The sequence below is a fragment of the Giraffa tippelskirchi genome, chromosome 4 (assembly GCF_054371585.1).
Source record: "Giraffa tippelskirchi isolate mGirTip1 chromosome 4, T2T-mGirTip1v1.2.pri, whole genome shotgun sequence".
Lineage (NCBI taxonomy): Eukaryota > Metazoa > Chordata > Mammalia > Artiodactyla > Giraffidae > Giraffa > Giraffa tippelskirchi.
In genome coordinates, this window is record NC_137278.1 from 108,774,601 (window position 1) to 108,793,778 (window position 19,178).

At 40.8% G+C, this 19,178-nt stretch overlaps 2 long non-coding RNA genes across 3 annotated transcripts in view; one reads left to right on the plus strand and one right to left on the minus strand.

Annotated features, from left to right (window-relative positions):
• The window catches only part of LOC145503734 (uncharacterized), a 52,774-nt gene extending 45,714 nt beyond the window's left edge, over positions 1 to 7,060 (minus strand). For both annotated transcript variants that reach the window (XR_014051712.1, XR_014051713.1), the window contains exon 1: positions 6,970 to 7,060. This is a non-coding gene — a long non-coding RNA (uncharacterized LOC145503734). The remainder of the gene's footprint in view (positions 1 to 6,969) is intronic.
• A 770-nt stretch (positions 7,061 to 7,830) lies between these two features.
• LOC145503735 (uncharacterized) lies at positions 7,831 to 19,178 on the plus strand. The gene is made up of 3 exons (XR_014051714.1): positions 7,831 to 8,015; positions 8,767 to 8,922; positions 18,721 to 19,178. It is a non-coding gene; the product is annotated as an uncharacterized LOC145503735 (long non-coding RNA).

The following is a 19,178-nucleotide window of genomic DNA, read 5'->3' on the forward strand; positions in this document are numbered from 1 at the left end:
GATCTTCACGACCCAGATAATCACGATAGTGTGATCATACACCTAGAGCCAGACATCCTGGAATGCGAAGTCAAGTGGGCCTTAGGAAGCATCACTACGAACAAAGCTAGTGGAGGTGATGGAATTCCAGTTGAACTATTTCAAATCCTAAAAGATGATGCTGTGAAAGAGCTGCACTCAATATGCCAGCAGATTTGGAAAACTCAGCAGTGGCCACAGGACTGGAAAAGGTCAGTTTTCATTCCAACCCCCAAAAAAGGCAATGCCAAAGAATGTTCTGCTGCTGCTGCTAAGTCATTTCAGTCATATCCGACTCTGTGCGACCCCATAGACGGCAGCCCACCAGGCTCCCCCGTCCCTGGGATTCTCCAGGCAAGAACACTGGAGTGGGGTGCCATTTCCTTCTCCAATGCAGGAAAGTGAAAAGTGAAAGTGAAGCCGCTCAGTCGTGTCCGACTCTTAGCGACCCCATGGACTGCAGCCTACCAGGCTCCTCCGTCCATGGGATTCTCCAGGCAAGAGTACTGGAGTGGGGTGCCATTGCCTTCTCCGAAAGAATGTTCAATTGCACTCATTTCACATGCTACTAAATTAATGCTTAAAATTCTCCAAGCCAGTCTTCAACAATATGTGAACCATGAACTTCCAGATATTCAAGCTGGTTTTAGAAAAGGGAGAGGAACCAGAGGTCAAATTGCCAACATCTGTTGGATCATCGAAAAAGCAAGAGAGTTCCAGAAAAACAACTATTTCTGCTTTATTGACTATGCCAAAGCATTTGACTGTGTGGATCACCACAACCTACGGAAAATTCTGAAAGAGATGGGAATACCTGACCACCTGACCTGCCTCCTGAGAAATCTGTATGCCGGTCAAGAAGCAAAAGTTAGAACTGGACATGGAACAACAGACTGGTTTGGCTGTATATTGTCACCCTGCTTATTTAACTTGTATGCAGAGTACATCATGAGAAATGCTGGGCTGGATGAAGCACAAACTGGAAGCAAGATTGCCAGGAGAAGTATCAATAACCTCAGATATGCAGATGACACCACCCTTATGGCAGAAAGCAAAGAAGAACTAAAGAGTCTCTTGATGAAAGTGAAAGAGGAGAGTGAAAAAGTTGGCTTAAACATTTAGGAAACTAAGATCAGGGCATCTGGTCCCATCACTTCGTGGGAAATAGATGGGGAAACAGTGTCAGACTTTATTTTGGGGGGCTCCAAAATCACTGAAGATGGTGATTGCAGCCATGAAATTAAAAGACACTTACTCCTTGAAGGAAAGTTATGACCAACCTAGATAGCATGTTAAAAAGCAGAGACATTACTTTGCCAACAAAGGTCCGCCTAGTCAAGGCTATGGTTTTTCCAGTAGTCATGTACGGATGTGAGAGTTGGACTATAAAGAAAGCTGAGCACCAAAGAATTGATGCTTTTGAACTGTGCTGTTGGAGAAGACTCTTGAGAGTCCCTTGGACTACAAGAAGATCCAACCAGTCCATCCTAAAGGAGATCAGTCCTGGGTGTTCATTGGAAGGAGTGATGCTGAAGCTGAAACTCCAATACTCTGGCCACCTGATGCAAAGAACTGACTCATTTCAAAAGAACCCTGATGCTGGGAAAGATTGAAGGCGGGAGGAGAAGGGGGTGACAGGATGAGATGATTGGATGGCATCACCAACTCAATGGACCTGAGTTTGAGTAAACTCCCCGAGTTGGTGATGGATAGGGAGGCCTGGAGTGCTGCAGTCCATGGGGTTGCAAAGAGTCGGACATGACCGAGCAACTGAACTGAACTGAAGAACATAATCTTTATATTTGCATTGTGTGCATGTATGCTCAACTCTTTGTGATGCTATGGACTGTAGCCTGCCAGGCTCCTCTGTCCATGAGAGTCTCCAGGGAAGAATACTGGAGTTGGTTGCCACACCCTTCTGCAGGGATCTTCCTGATCCAGGGATCGACCCATGTCTCTTAAGTCTCCTGCATTGGCAGGTGGGTTCTTTACCACTAGTGCTGCCAGGGAAGCCCTGAGACTGAGCGACTGAACTGAACTGAAGGAGCTGCCTTCCTTATGGATGTTGGCGTGTCCAAAATCTGCAGTATGGGCTGACAGGCTCAAGACCCAGGAGAGAGGATGGTGCACATAAAGTCTAAAGGCAGTCTGTCGGAGAATTTTCTCTTGCTCAGGGAGGGTAGTCTTTTTGTTCTATTCAGGCCTTCAGCTGATTGGATGAGACCCACCCACATTATGGAAGGCAATCTGTGTTCATGCGTGTAAACATCAATCGCATTCAAAAACACTCTACAATTTGACACATAAAATTAACCATCACAACAGGTTTCAGGGATTAGGGTTTGGACATTTTGATGCATGGCAATTATTCTGCCTACCACAAGCGTCTCTCTTGATATCCACATTCTGACCTCTGTGCTAAGTCACTTCAGTCGTGTCCAATTCTGTGCGACCCCATAGACGGCAGCCCACCAAGCTCCACCGTCCCTGGGATTCTCCAGGCAAGAACACTGGAGTGGGTTGCCATTTCCTTCTCCAGTGCATGAAAGGGAAAAGTGAAAGTGAAGTCGCTCAGTCATGTCCAACTCTTAGCGACCCCATGGACTGTAGCCTACCAGGCTCCTCCATCCATGGGATTTTCCAGGCAAGAGTACTGGGATGGGGTGCCATTGCCTTCTCCAGTGCTAACTACTAAATCTCTGTAAACAAGCTATCCCAGTTTTTGCTTATAAGGAACTCACATTTGCAGAAGAGGACACACAAATTGATAAGTACAATACAATAGAGTGGGTGTAATGATACAGCTATGCACAGTATGTCGTGTTAATACAGAAGAGAGGCATGCAGTTCAGCTTGGGGGTGGGAAGTACAGGTGGAGAAGGTGGGGGTAACAAAGAAAGCTTTCTAAAAGGGACGATGTTTAAGGTGAATTGTTAAAAATATGTGGGAGTTTAAAAAGGGAAAAGGCGTTTCAGGCAGAGGAGTCAGCCTGAGCAGAGAGAAATAACTATTCCACTGATTCTATACTCAACTAGTAACTTTCTCATTTTAATTTATAATAACTTAAATTTTTTTTTCTGTAAGGAAAGAACATGTTGGCCAGAGAACTCAAGGCCCCAGTTCTCTTGGAAATAATATTTCTAAGTGTAAATGGATAAAATGGCATTTAGTTGTATATACATGTCTTTGTGGCATGGTGGGCACCACTGGATACTGACTAAACAACCATCTGGCCTTTATTTCCTCCTAACAAAAATCCAGTTTTAGGTCAGAGATGTGGTGGCAGTATACTCAGGGAAGGTGAGTCCCTCCTTAGTCCCAGGGGACAATTCGTGAGTGTTCTAACTCAGTGGGAATATACATTCCTTTTTGTTGTGATCGGTTTAAGGAAGTCATGTGACTCAGTTGTGGCCATTGAGGAAAAAAAGAGGAAAAAGAAGTTAGGTGCGGCACTTCTAGAAAAGATTTTCCTTCCTCACAGAAAGAGAGATACATGGGAGAAGCTCTTAGTTCTTCTACCTTGCTTGCTTTTTGACTTTGTTGTTTGAGACTGTGATGTTTGGAGCTGAGGCAGCTATTTTGTTACCATGAAGAACATATTTTGATATACCAAACATGCCAACAGAAAGATGAAAAGAGCCTGCAACCTAAGTGACATCACTGAGCAGCTGGACTAAAGGTGCTAGATAGAGGTCAGATAAGACTGCATGCTGGGTGCCTTTAGGGGTTATCTGCACGATAATCAGACTGTGTTATCTAGATTAATGCCTTCTACATTATTTATGAAAGAATATTTGTCTTTTTAGCTTGTCATAGTCTAATGGGCCAGACTCCAGGAGAATGTAAGGAAATGAAAGAAGAGTCCATCCTGAGAGAAGATTTATTTATTTCAAACATTTTCTAAGCCCTTTCTATAAAGGACTAAGCTTTATACTTATAAATCAAGAGAAATCACCTCACCTAACATTCTATCTGCCCTTCTCCTCCAATTTTTGGAACTCTCTTGTTCTGATCATTTCTTAGATATTAAGGAAACTCTTTTGCTTGTAGAATTTTTGTACATGACCATTAGATTAGAAAGATTTCGACTGTATATAAAATTGCTGTTTTTAAAGACATACAGAGATGTTTAAATTTAGAAACAATATGGTTCATTCTTCCTTTTGATCATAAATTTTGATTTATATTTCTTCACAGCAAATTACATCTTCCCTGAGATTCTCTAAAAAGTATGAGGTTTGTATACACACATCTTTAGAATCATGAATTTCACTGGTGTGAGTTAACAAATTGACAAATAGATAATGAATAAAAGAACTAGAGAATATATTTCAAACTAAAATGAGTATTCCATTCAGCACCTCTTGTTATTTTTTAAACTGTGTTTTACCACCATTAAAGTACAGTAAGTGGGCTGAGCTGTTATTGTGCATCCTTGCATTATGTATTGATTTATAGCACATTTAAGTAGCAATTATTCTCACCGCTGTGAAGTGCTTGTGCTCTGCTCACTGGACAAGCAAACATTGCAAATTACAGTACATTAAGATGTCAATGACAAAAGGGAACATTCTAAAAATAAAGTGATTTTTAAGCATTTTATAAAATGACTAACTCTTCCTTTGCCAGCGAGTACATACTCGACATTTCTTCAAACGCTTCTTAGAAACTCTTGCGAAACAAAGAGACATACTTCTAATTATTCTTCCTTGGTGGGTTAGTTTCAAGAAATAGTGTCTCCCTGATTCTTTGGCATTCGTCACTGTAGAATTAGACTTGCTTTTCAGACAAGGATAAAACTTGGATAACAAGGATAAATGAATGGATACTTTGTTGATTTTCCTGACAACCTTTTCATTTCCATTTCTGGTTGAAGCCAGACACTGATCTCATATCTTTAAGCAGAAACTTAGTGACTCTCAGTTCTCATTCATGGTATGAAGTAAATGTTCGAAAAGCACCACTTCTATGTGTCCACAGTGTTACTTTACCATGGCTTTGCTCCCATGATAGCAAATTTTCTCTGAAGTGCCTGTGTATGAGTAAAACATTTCACCACCATTTTTAGAGTCTTCTGAAGCCTAATAGATCTGACAAAACACTCCCTTTTCTGGATGGCTTATGAAAATATCATTTAAGGCAAGCCTGATCCCTGGTGAGCTCAACGTTTTGGATTACCTTACTCAGAGAAGAGCTTTAGGAATTTGTTCTTTCAACAAATATTTATTGAGTGCCTGTGATGGAATGGATGCTACAGATACATCAATGACCAAGACTAAGCTGGTTCTCTGTCTTGCATTTCAGCCTGGAGGGGAGGGGATGGGGATGAGGCGTGTGTAAGGGAAAGAAAATTACTTGTGTTAACTAAGGGTCTCTCTGTGCCAGCTCATGTATTGATTACTATCCATGTATGCTCACACATAGACCTCAAGGAAACTCTATGCAGAATGTATTTTTATAATTATCTACATTTCACCGATGACACATTGGGACTTAGAGGAATTTCTAACTTGCTCAAGACTGAAGAGCTTATTTTTAAGCAGCAGAGCTAGGAATTCAACCCCAGCTTCCCTGAATTCAAACTCTTCCACTCAAACACTATGCCAAAATGTCTCTCTATAATCTCAAGGTGATATCTGCCAATAAAAGAAAACAGACTTTGTTTTTTCTTACTTGAAAATAAGATGCTTCCTTCATATTTGAGTTGAAGTACTTTTTCTATGCATGTGGCAACATGATTGGATGTCTTTGGGCTTAAGTGTTAATCTCACTGTTAGCAAGTGTGTTGTCATCTCAAAATAAGCCAACCAGAGAGGACTCTGGTACACATATTAGATACATGCATACGTATAAGATTATACACACACACACTTAGTGTGTGTGTGTAATTGGTGGCTCAGATGATAAAGAATCTAAAATGTGGGAGACCCAGGTTCAATCCCTGGGTTGGGAAGATCCCCTGGAGAAGGAAATGGCAACCCACTCCAGTATTCTTGCCTGGGAAATCCCATGGACAGAGGAACCTGGCAGGCTGTAGCCTGTAGGGTTGCAAAGAATCAGACACAACTGAATGCCTAACACACACACACATAATTATGTATATAATGGAAAATGTCAACAGTATGTGTAAATGAAAGAGAATTTTTGAAAAGATATGAAAACAAACAAAAAATCAAATGAAATGCTGGAAGTGAAAAGTCTGATGTAAATTACAAAGGATTTATTTCACAGGCTTAAGGGCAATCTGGACACAGTGGAGAAAATAGTCACTGAACTTGAAGACGTTTAGGTCAATAGACATCACTCAAATTAAAACACAAACAGAAAAGAGAGATTAAGATAAGAACAGATTACAACTAAGTCCTTTGGAACAATACCAATTATCTAAAACATGTAATTGGAACCCGAGAGGGAGAGATGAGAGAGTAGAAGAATTTCTAATAAATCTTCCAAAAATTTTTAAAGACATCAGCTCACAGAACCAAGAAGCTCAGTAAACTATAAGCAACATAAATATAAAGAAAACACATATATGAATATTATAGTCAAACTACAAAAAGTGCTTAAAGAGAAAAAGTCACCCAAATGATTTTTTAAAAGGAAATACAAAGTAAAGACATTTTTAGATAGAAGATGAGAGAATTTGCTGACAACTGATCTAAACTACAAGAAATAGTAAAATAAATTCTTTGGTCTAATTGGAAATGATATCAGATAAAAGCCAGACCAGCAGGAAGGCTTATTATATATTTAAATTTTTCCTTACTTTATATATGTATATATAAAATGTGTACTTCATAGATAGATAGATAAAAATTATAGTAACTTGCAAAAACTGCCAAGAAAATACTATGGAAAATAGGGTCCCATTTCTAAGGACAAGAAATAGCCACACAGTAATTTACAGAATGAGCTTCCCTGGTGGTTCAGTGGTTAAAAAAATCCACCTACCAGTGCAGGAGATGTGGGTTCAATCCTGGGTCAGGAAGATCCTCTGGAGAAGGAAATGGCAGCCCATTCCAGTTTGCCTGGAACCTTGCCTGGAAAATTCCATGGATGGAAGAGCCTGGCAGGCTACAGTCCATGAAGTCACAAAAGAGTCAAACACAACTTAGCGACTAAACAACAACAGCAATTTACAGAATGCTAAGAAGAGTGGTATGGAGTCATTATAAATGCAACTTGGGTGTTAGCAGGAGCGCCCTCACCCTAGAACCCTGAGTTTCAGAAAGGACTTCATAGATAGATAGATACAAATTATAGTAACTTGCAAAAACTGCCAAGAAAATACTATGGAAAATGGGGTCCCATTTCTAAGGACAAGAAATAGCCACACAGTAATTTACAGAATGGGCTTCCCTGGTGGTTCAGTGGTTAAAAAAATCCACCTACCAGCGCAGGAGATGTGGGTTCCATGCATTAAATTCTTCTATTCTCTGCATGTTAGTATCTATTTCTTTACCTCTGCTGTGACAATGACTCAAGCTGGGCCATTGTCTGTGCTTTCTGTTCCCTTCTCCCATTCCAAAATTATCTTGTACACAAAGGTTGTATCTAGTAACAGAAATTTTACTGAAGAGAGGAGCCTGCATATCCCACTTCAAAAAATTGAGAATTTAGACCATTCCTGCTCTGAAATGTTCCTTGTGTATCCTGCTGCCAAGATTTTCTCACTGGCTTCTTCCCCCATGTACCACTCATCCTTCCACCATCACATGAGCTTCTCTCTTTGTCCTGACGCCTTTCTCATCCTTTTCTATTTTCTGTTTTCTCACAAGAGCTGAATCAAAATTTTCTCATGTTCTCATGCAGGGAAGCTTAACCACTCTTCTCAATGCTTTGACTCCTGTCCAATCTCACATTCATCCCAGAACAGCTTTGTTGCATCACTCCAGGGGCCTCACTTACTTTGTCGTCCATGTAAAGGGGGTTCCCCGGAGTTGTGCAGTGCATGGCAAAGCAGCAGTATGTGGCAGCCCGACCTTCACTTTATTAAGGTAGTTTCTTAACCAAAGACTGTTCTGGTGTCAGCTGTTTCGCTAATAATCTCACACCTACATTACATAAAAGACCTACAAATTTTTTTTAGAAGATTGAACAAGTGGAAAACTATGCTATACAATTGGATGGGAAGTCTAATGTAAAAATGTCCAAGTGTCATCAGTTCTAATTAAGATATCAACAGATTCTTCTTTTTTTTTAAATATGACAATAATGTTTATACATTTGAATAACTGAACAGGAGAGAATAGCAAAACAATTAATCTTTTGGAAACAATGAGAACAAATATTAGACCCTATAATGATTCACTGAGACATGTAACTGTCATCTGTATAGTCACCAAATTTGCTAGTTTCCCAACTAGATAACTGGCTACTTTTGTGGACATCATAGCTCAGTTGGTCAAGAATCTTCCTGCAATGCAGGAGACCTTGGTTCGATTCCTGGGTCAGGAAGTTCCCCCGGAGAAGGGATAGGCTACCGAGTCCAGTATTCTTGGCTTCCCTTGTGGCTCAGTTGGTCAAGAATCTGCCTGCGATGCAGGAGACCTGGGTTCGATCCCTGGGTTAGGAAGATTCCCTGGAGAAGAGAAAGGCTACCCACTCCAGTATTCTGGCCTGGAGAATTCCATGGACTGTATAGTCGCAAAGAGTCAGACACAACTGAGCGACTTTCACTCACTTCGCTTTGTGGACATCCAAAGCATCTCTTTTCCCTTCTTTCAATAACGTCTTCCCCTTCTTCAGCTACAGGTCATCACCCCCCAACTATGCATCCCATATGGTTTTGTGAAGCTGCCAATCACAGGACCCCACTCCTTGGCCTAACGGCGGACGTGCAACACAGGCAGGACCACTCAGAGTATAATGTCTTCCTGACCATGATGGTTGGTCCAGGGATAGGTAAGTGATTCAAGCCACTCGGAATTTTCCCTGGAGATATTCAAAATGAAGCTGAAAAATATCTCCTCTTCTGGGAAAGATAACTGGGATGATATAAGCCCCAAACTGCTGGCAGATAAGTTTTTCTGCCAGTGGGAAAAAGCCCATCTGTTACAGGAGAGAACGAAGCCAAGTAAAAGTAAGTAAACATGAGAGATGGAGTGAACAAGAAAGAAAATCCTGATGGTACTGAGTCCCACTTTGAATTTTTGAAGCTCCAGAACCTATCTGGTTCCTGAAGGTCTTCTGACAAATCTCAACGTTTCCCTAGTATATTTCTAATAATATAGACATAGCTATAGAGATATAACTGTGGGGAATATTTGGCCTTTCTCTGCCCACCTTTCTCCTGGTTACCCCACCCAGAGGAAGAAAGGAAGAGATACCACCCCGATTAGCTAGCACCCCAGACACATTGAGGTGATTTCACTCTTAGCTAGTGATGGTGATTATGGTGGGGATGGCATGGTGGTGATAAGAGGGTTCATCTTTGTAATGACAGCATAGCAGTAGCACCGCTCCTGGGTGTGGCAGACAGTGCCTGGATGTCCTGAAGTTATCCTAGTTGTGATTTTCCTCTGCAGGCGAGGTGGGGCTCAGTGTCTGGGAAAGGAGATGGTATAGAACTCATAACTGGTATGGAATAACAGAATCTGAGCAGACAAACTGCATGAGTTACTTTACACAAACTCTAAGGGAGTTTTACCAAGGGTGGACCTCTCCTTCACTGGCAACACTGAGACTTCTTAGTGGGGCAGAATCTGAGCATTCTATCTTAGCTTTAAGCTGAATTCAGTTGCATAGTTCTTTGGGTTATCATTGAACTCAGGTGATGTGTGTGTGCTCAGTCGTGTCCAACTCTTTGTAACCCAATGGACTGTAGCCCACCAGGCTCCTCTGTCCATGGAATTTTCCAGGCAAGACTATTGGAGTGGGTTGCCATTTCCTACTCTAGGGGATCTTCCTGACCCAGGGATCTCCTGCATGCGTCTCATGCATTGGCAAGCAGATTCTTTACCACTCACTATCTGGGAAGCCCTTCTCCTGGGTTATGCAAGGATGATAAGACTTCCCAAGTATACCACTCTGTTGAGAGAGTGCAAGGCTCCCATTCTAAGTCTTCCTAGCTTTTCTGCCATCCTCTCATTCATGTCACCTGATCTTTCTCCCCTCTCCTTTAGGGAGCGTGTGCCACTCGCTCATGAGTCTTTCTTCTGTCTTGGGTATTTATTCACTGATTTATCTATTTATTCAAATCTACACGTAATAAGTTCTTACTATGTGTCAATTATTGTTCCAGTTGTACCGGGTGCTTTTAGGTTGGTAGGAAGACAGACATGGAAACACTTTAATACATAATTGTTAAACCCAGCTCCACTTAGCAAGGCCATGATCTGGTTGGCCTAGCAACCTTGTCTCAGTACGTTAGTGTTTCTTACCTTTTCTTTCCTGTGCTGTTTACCAAGTTCCCTCCCAGGGGTGTCATCAGTTCAGTTCAGTCGCTCAGTTGTGTCCGGCTCTTTGCAACCCCATGAACCACAGCACACCAGGCCTCCCTGTCCACCACAAACTCCCAGAGTTCACCCAGACTCATGTCCATTGAGTCGGTGATGCCATCCAACCATCTCATCCTCTGTCGTCGCCTTCTCCTCCTGCCCTCAATCTTTCCCAGCATCAGGGTCTTTTCCAATGAGTCAGCCCTTCGCAGCATGTGGCCAAAGGATTGGAGTCTCAGCTTCAATATCAAACTTCCAATGAACACCCAGGACTGATCTCCTTTAGGATGGACTGGTTGGATCTGCTTGCAGCCCAAGGGACTCTCAACAGTCTTCTCCAACACCACAGTTCAAAAGCATCAATTCTTTGGTGCTCAGCTTTCTTTATAGTCCAACTCTCACATCCATACATGACCACTGGAAACACCATAGCCTTGACTAGATGGACCTTTGTTGGCAAAGTAATGTCTCTGCTTTTTAACATGCTGTCTAGGTTGGTCATAACTTTCCTTCTAAGGAGTAAGCATCTTTTAATTTCATGGCTGTAATCACCATCTTCAGTGATTTTGGAGCCCCCCAAAATAATGTCAGCCACTCTTTCCACTGTTTCCCCATATATTTTCCATGAAGTGATGGGACCGGATGCCATGATCTTAGTTTTCTGAATGTTGAGCTTTAAGCCAGCTTTTTGACTTTCCTCTTTCACTTTCATCAAGAGGCTCTTTAGTTCATCTTCACTTTCTGCCATAAGGGTGGTGTCATCTGCATATCTGAGGTTATTGATATTTCTCCCGGCAATCTTGATTCCAGCTTGTGCTTCCTCCAGCCCAGCGTTTTTCATGATGTACTCTGCATATAAGTTAAATAAGCAGGGTGACAATATACAGCCTTGACGTACTCCTTTTCCTATTTGGAACCAGTTTGTTGTTCCATGTCCAGTTCTAACTGTTGCTTCCCTGACCTGCATAGAGGTTTCTCAAGAGGCAGGTCAGGTGGTCTGGTATTCCCATCTCTTTCAGAATTTTCCACAGTTTATTGTGATCCACACAGTCAAAGGCTTTGGCATAGTCAATAATGGGGTGTCATGGGGAAACTTAATTCAGTCTTCTAGTCAGAGGCAAATTCTAGTAACTCAAACACTTCTCCTATCTCTGTACAAAGCAGGGGAAGAACAATTGTCCCCAACTATAACACAGTGCCTTCCTCTACAGACACACCATAAAAGAGCCCTTGGCCATAATTCCAGAGAACCTGGCTTTCTCTAGGGCAAGGATAGGAAGTTAGGAGAATTCTGCAATGCTGATCTTGTGTTCAAGCTGGTTTTAGAAAAGGCAGAGGAACCAGAGATCAAATTGCCAACATCTGCTGGATCATTGAAAAAGCAAGAGAGTTCCAGAAAAATATCTATTTGTGCTTTATTGACTATGCCAAAGCCTTTGACTGTGTGGATCACAATAAACTGTGGGAAATTCTTAAAGAGATGGGAATACCAGACCACCTGACCTGCCTCCTGAGAAACCTGTATGCAAGTCAGGAAGCAACAGTTAGAACTGGACATGGAACAACAGACTGGTTCCAAATAGGAAAAGGAGTACGTCAAGGCTGTATATTGTCACCCTGCTTATTTAACTTATATGCAGAGTACATCATGAGAAATGCTGGGCTGGAGGAAACACAAGCTGGAATCAAGATTGTCAGGAGAAATATCAATAACCTCAGATATGCAGATGACACCACCCTTATGGCAGAAAGGGAAGAAGAACTAAAGAGCCTCTTGACGAAAGTGTAAGAGGAGAGTGAAAAAGTTGGCTTAAAGCTCAACATTCAGAAAACTAAGATCATGGCATCCCGTCCTATCACTTCATGGAAAATATATGGGGAAACAGTGGAAAGAGTGGCTGACATTATTTTGGGGGGCTCCAAAATCACTGCAGATGGTGACTGCAGCCATGAAATTAAAAGACACTTACTCCTTGGAAGGAAAGTTATGATCAACCTAGACAGCATATTAAAAAGCAGAGACATTACTTTGCCAACAAATTCCAGCTAGTCAAGGCTATGTTTTTTCCAGTAGTCATGTATGGATGTGAGAGTTGGACTATAAAGAAGGCTGAGCACTGAAGAATTGATTGTTTTGAACTGTGGTGTCGGAGAAGACTCTTGAGGTTCCCTTGGACTGCAAGGAGATCCAACCAGTCCTTCCTAAAGGAGATCAGTCCTGAGTGCTCATTGGAAGGACTGATGTTGAAGCTGAAACTCCAATCTTTTGGCCACCTGATGGGAAGAACTGACTCATTTGAAAAGACCCTGATGCTGGGAAAGATTGTCGGCGGGAGGAGAAGGGGTCGACAGAGGATGAGATGGTTGGATGGCATCACTGACTCAATGGACATGGGAATCTCCGGAAGCTGGTGATGGAAGGGAGGACTGATGTGCTGAGGTCCACGGGGTCGCAGAGTTGGACACGACTGAGCGACTGAACTGAATTGAACTGAACTGATCTTACAAAATAATTTCTACTGCCCTATCAGAGATAGCAATGGCAGGCCAATAGGAAGACATGTGAACTTGAAGATAAATGACATCAGTGACTTCACTGGTGGCTGTTGAAAGTATAATTCCATGCAGTAAAGTTGCTCTCATAAAATTGAATTCAGCAGTTCATTTATATTAGTACTATTAAGTCTTTGGGTTTCCCTGGTGGCTTGGTGGGAGAGAATCCACCTGCAAATGCGGGAGACGTCAGTTTGATCCCTGGGTCAGGAAGATGCCCTGGAGAAGGAAATGGCAACCCACTCCAGTATTACTGCCTGGGAAATCCCATGGACACAGGAGTTTGGTGGGCTACAGTCCATGGGGTGGCAAAAGAGTAAGATATGACTTAGCAACTGAACACATATTATCTATATACATTAAAAGATGCCTAATCTTTAAATTTAAGTTTCATGCACTTTTATTTACTTTCCTCTTATACTTCAATTGATTATCATCCTAAAATACCACCTGCTCTGACAGTGGCAAAGAGGCATGGTTTAATTACTGTTTAATTTTATAGCACAGTTTAATTGTATTTTCTATTGTTTTATGAATTGTGCAGTAATGGAAAATCATGACTGAATTTAAATATATATATTTTATTATAAAAGTAGTATATGTTTGTTGTACAAATAGAAAAAGTCAAGAAATAAAAAGAAATCATCCTATTCTTTGTTCTCAAATCCCATTTCCCAGAAGTTACAGTTTGATATGTGTCATTCCAGGTGTTTAAGCATGTACAGTTGTTTCCCACAAATGAGCTGATGCCTGTACACACACACACTCTCATACTTAGCTTTTTCCTAACAATCTGTCCATGTCATACAGATATTTCATAGTATGGATGTACTGTAATGCATTTAACTAATAGTATTTATCTATTGAAATACAATTAAAATACAATTTCACTACTAAAACCACTGCTACAAGTAACTCTGTAACTCTGTAATATATATTCTTGCATGCTTATGTATCTATAAGACAAATTTCTAGAAATGGAATTGCTGGGTCAAAGAGTAGATGTACTTGATATTTAGATAGATACCATGAAAATGCCATCCAAAAAGGCTATGCCAGCCTGAGCTCTTACAAACAGCATGTGTCTGTGAGCATCTGTTTTAAATTTTTGTCAATCTGGTAGTGAAACATGGTAAAATGTTGTTATTTTACTGTGCATTGCTTTAATCATGAGTGAGATCTAGCACTTCTCATGTATTTGTTAACAATTTGTTTGTCTTTTTCTCTGACTTTTATTCTTTTTGTGACTGAGTTTTTATATTGCAGATGATTTCCAAGAAAGAGTGTACATGTTTTTGAGTTTCATATCTAAAAAGCCTGAAAATGTTAAAGCTTATTATTAAAATTAGAATTATATGGGTGCCAGGGTCATGTATAATAAAATGATGATTTTGGTTTGAGGAAAAGCTCCCCAGTCCATCTGGATCTTCACACTGCATCAGTTTACTTGCATTCACCATACTCCAAAATGATAGCCTCAGACATTCATATCCCCTTTAAAAAGCTGCACAGTGATATGGTTTACTGTAACCACTAGGCTCACAGAAATGAGTCATAGAGGATGGGCTGGCTCAGTGCCGAAAGCACAGAACAGTTTTTTGGAGGTTATGTAAGATGGAGGTAGGAAACAGCGCGATTATGCCATGTGTGAAATAAAAAGGAGGGATTGGCCCCGATCTCAAGTGCAGCTGGGAAAGAAACAGGATGCAGCAGACAAGTGCGAAGGAGAAAGTCACCGGCACTGCTGTGAGCTCCAGGACTGGGTGCCACACAAAGACTAAGCAGAGGACATATTTACTTCTGTTTCAATTCAGGGCAGGGGTATCTCCAACATAGGGAACCCCCGAGCAGGACAAACCAGCTGCTTTCATTTCAGTTTGGTGGTGGTGAGCTTTGTTGCAAGTGCAGGAGCCTGACTCAAACTAGTTCAGGCTAGAAGAGAATTCCTGGGTTTATGTAAAAGAAAGTTGAAGGATTAACCGTTTTCAAGCATTAGTGAGTTCCGGGCTTACTCTAGAAGGCTATTAGAGAAGGAAATGGCAACTCACTCCAATATTCTTGCTTGGGAAACCCCATGGACAGAGGAACCTGGTGGGCTACAGTCCATGGGGTTGCAAAGAGTCAGACACGAATAAGCAGCTAAACAACAACTACAGGGCTATGCCTTATCCTCCAACTCTTGCCTGCTGTTCTCTGCTTAGGTTCCTTCTCAGGCAGGCTCTCCCTGAGTATAAGGTAGAAGAGATGGCAACAGCAGTGTTGAGTTTTACTAGAAAGCACCTAACAGAGGCCAGGTGATGACTTCCTAAGTACTGAGAATATAAAGATGGATAAGACATCATCCCTATTCTTTTATTTCATTCAATAAAAATTTATTATTAAGGTCATTTCCAGAGAATTCATCTCTATCCCCTTTACTTAAACTAATTCCTTCTTTTCTTGGAGGATTTTTGTTCTCTACTACATAGAACCATTACAGTAAATTCCAGAATATATTTAACTTTTTACATTTTCACAAAGGCATATTTCCCAGTTTATTTCATTTGCACTTGCCCAAGAATGCATGTTTTCAAGCTGGATTTAGAAAAGGCAGAGGAACCAGAGATCAAATTGCCAACATCTGTTGGATCATCGAAAAAGGAAGAGAGTTCCAGAAAAACATCTACCTCTGCTTTATTGATTGTGCCAAAGCCTTTGACTGTGTGGATCACAACAAACTGTGGAAAATTCTTCAAGAGATAGGATTACCAGACCACCTGACCTACCTCCTGAGAAATCTGTATGCAAGTCAAGAAGCAACAGTTAGACCTGGACATGGAACAACAGACTGGTTCCAAATCAGGAAAGGAGTACGTCAAGGCTGTATATTGTCACCCTGCTTATTTAACTTATGCTGAATACATCAAGTGAAATGCTGGGCTGAATGAAGCACAAGCTGGAATCAAGATTGCCAGGAGAAATATCAATAAACTCAGATATGCAGATGACACCACCCTTATGGCAGAAAGGGAAGAACTGAAGAGCCTCTTGATGAAAGTGAAGGAGGAGAGTGAAAAAGTTGGCTTAAAGTTCAACATTCAGAAAACTAAGATCATGGCATCTGGTCCCATCACTTCATAGCAAATAGATGGGGACACAATGAAAACAGTGAGAGACTTTATTTTCGGGGCTCCAAAATCACTGCAGATGGTGACTGCAGCCATGAAATTAAAAGACACTTACTCCTTGGAAGGAAAGTTATGACCAACCTAGACAGCATATTAAAAAGCAGAGACATTACTTTGTCAACAAAGGTCTGTCTAGTCAAAGCTATGGTTTTTCCAGTAGTCATGTGTGGATGTGAGAATTGGACTATAGAGAAGCTGAGCATTGAAGAATTGATGCTTTTGAACTGTGGTGTTGGAGAAGACTCTTGAGAGTCCCTTGGACTGCAAGGAGATCCAACCAGTCTATCCTAAAGGAAATCAGTCTTGAATATTCATTGGAAAGACTGATGTTGAAGCTGAAACTCCAATATTTTGGCCACCTGATGCAAAGAACTGACTCCTTGATGTTGACTCCTGATACTGGGAAAAATTGAAGGCGGGAGGAGAAGGGGATGACAGAGGATGAGGTGGTTGGATGGCATCTCCAACTCAATGGACATGAGTTTGAATAAGCTCTGGGAGTTCGTGATGGACAGGGAGGCCTGGAATACTGCAGTCCATGGGGTGGCAAAGAGTAGGGCGTGACTGAGCGACTGAACTGAACTGAAGAGAGTAATCTTTATATTTGCATTATGTGCGTACATGTCCGACTCTTTGGGATGCTATGGACTGTAGCCTGCCAGGCTCCTCTGTCCATGAGATTCTCCAGGCAAGAATAGTGGAGTGGGTTGCCATGCCCTTCTGCAGGGATCTTCCTGATCCAGGGATCGAACCCATGCCTCTTAAGTCTCCTGCATTGGCTGGTGGGTTCTTTACCTCTCGTGCCACCAGGGAAGCCCTTATATTTGCATTAATGGCTGCCTAATCCTAATTGGCTGTTAATTCAATGTACATTTTTTTCATATTTAAATACTTTTACGTTTTTAGAGCAATTTTAGGTTCACAGCAAAATGAAGGAGAAGGTACAGAGATTTCCCATAAATCTCCTGTGCTCATACATGTATAGCCTCCCTCATTACCACCATCCCTCTTTAGGGTGGTATATTTGTTACAATTGATGAACCTACATTGACATACATCACCACCAAATGTCCACAGTTTACATTGCAGTTCATTCTTGGTATTGTACAGTCTGTGGGTTTGGACAAATGTTAATGACATGTACCCACTGTGATAGTATCAGAGAGTATTTTCAATGCCATAAAAATTCTCTGTGCTTTGCCTATTTTTTCCCATCCCCCACCCCTGGACAACCACTGATCTTTTTGTTGTCTCCATAGTTTTGCCTTTTCTAGAACGTCATATAGTTAGAATCTTACAATATGTAGCCTTTTAAAATTGGCTTCTTTCACTTAGTAATATGCATGTAAGTTTCGTTAATGTCTTTTAATGGCTTGTTAGCTCATTTCTTTTCAGCACTGAATAGTATTCCATTGTCTGTATGTATGCAAATTGTCCGTTTCCTCCTGAAGGACATCTTGGTTGCTTCTAAGTTTTGGCAATTATGAATAGTTTCTGTAAACATCCATATGAAGGCTTTTATGTGTAGACATAAATTTTCAACTCCTTTGGATAACTACCAGCAAGCATGATTGCTGGATCTTATGGTAAGGGCATGATTCATTATGGAAAAAACTGCCAAACTATTTTCCAAAGTGACTGTACCATTTTGTATTCCCACCAGCAAGTTATGAGAGTGCCTACTCCTCCACATCACCCCTATTAGGTGATGTTAGTGTTCACAATTTTGACCATTCTAATAAGTATATAGTGAAATCTCATTGTTGCTTTAATTTGCATTTCCCTGATGACATATGGTGTGGAGCAGTTTTTCATAAGCGTATTTCTCATCTGTATACATTCTCGTGTAATGTGTCTGTTCAGATATGTGGCCTATTTTTAAATCATGTTATTTGTTTTCTTGTTGAATTTTAAGAGTTCTTGGTTTAATTTGGGTAATAGTCTTTTAACAGATGTGTCTTTTGCAAATATTTTTTCCTAGTCTGTGGCTGGTCTTCTCATGTTTATGACATTACTTTTCACAGAGCAGATGTTTTTTTAATTTTAGTAAGTTTGGTTTATCCATTATTTCTTTAATGTATCACCCTTTTGGTGTTGTATTTAAACAGTCATCACCATAAGAAAGGTCATCTAAGTTTCCTCTGTGCTATCTTCTAGAAGTTTTTATCGTTTCCATTTAGATCTGTCACCCATTTTCAGTTAAATTTTGTGAAGAGTGTAAGGTCTGTGTCTAGAATCAATATTAGTTTTGTGCATGTGGATGTCCAGTTGTTCCAGTACCATTTGTTGAAAACTCTATTTTTGCTCTATGATAATGCCTTTGCTCATTCATCAGATAAATCGACTATATACTTCTGGCTCTGTTTCTGGGCTTTCTATTTTGTTCCACTGATCTACTTGTCTAGTCTTTGACCAATAACATTGTCTTGATTATATAGCTTTATAGTTAGTCTTAAATTGGGTAGTGTCATTCTTGACCTTTGTACTTTTCTTTCAATACTGTGTTGACTATTTTATCTTTTGTCTCTCCGTATATACTTCAGAATCATTTTGTTAATATCCACAAAATAACTGATGCTGAAGCTGAAGCTCCAATACTTTTGTCACCTGATGCAAAGAGTCGACTCATTGGAAAAGACCCTGATGCTGTGAAAGATTGAAGGCAGGAGGAAAAGGGGGTGACAGAGGATAAGATGGTTGGATGGCATCACTGACTCAACGGACATGAGTTTGAGCAAACTCTGGGAGATAGTGAAGTACAAGGAAGCCTGCAGTGCTGCAGTCCATGGGGTGGCAAAGAGTTGGATGCAACTTAGCAACTGAACAACAACACAAATAACTTGCTGGAATTTTGATTGGGATTGCATTGGATTTATATATCAATTTGGGAAAAACAATATTGAGTCTTCTTACCTATGAACATGAAATCTTTCTCCATTTATTTAGTTCTTTAATTTTGTTCTTCAGAGGTTTGCCATTTTCCTAATACAGGACTTGCACA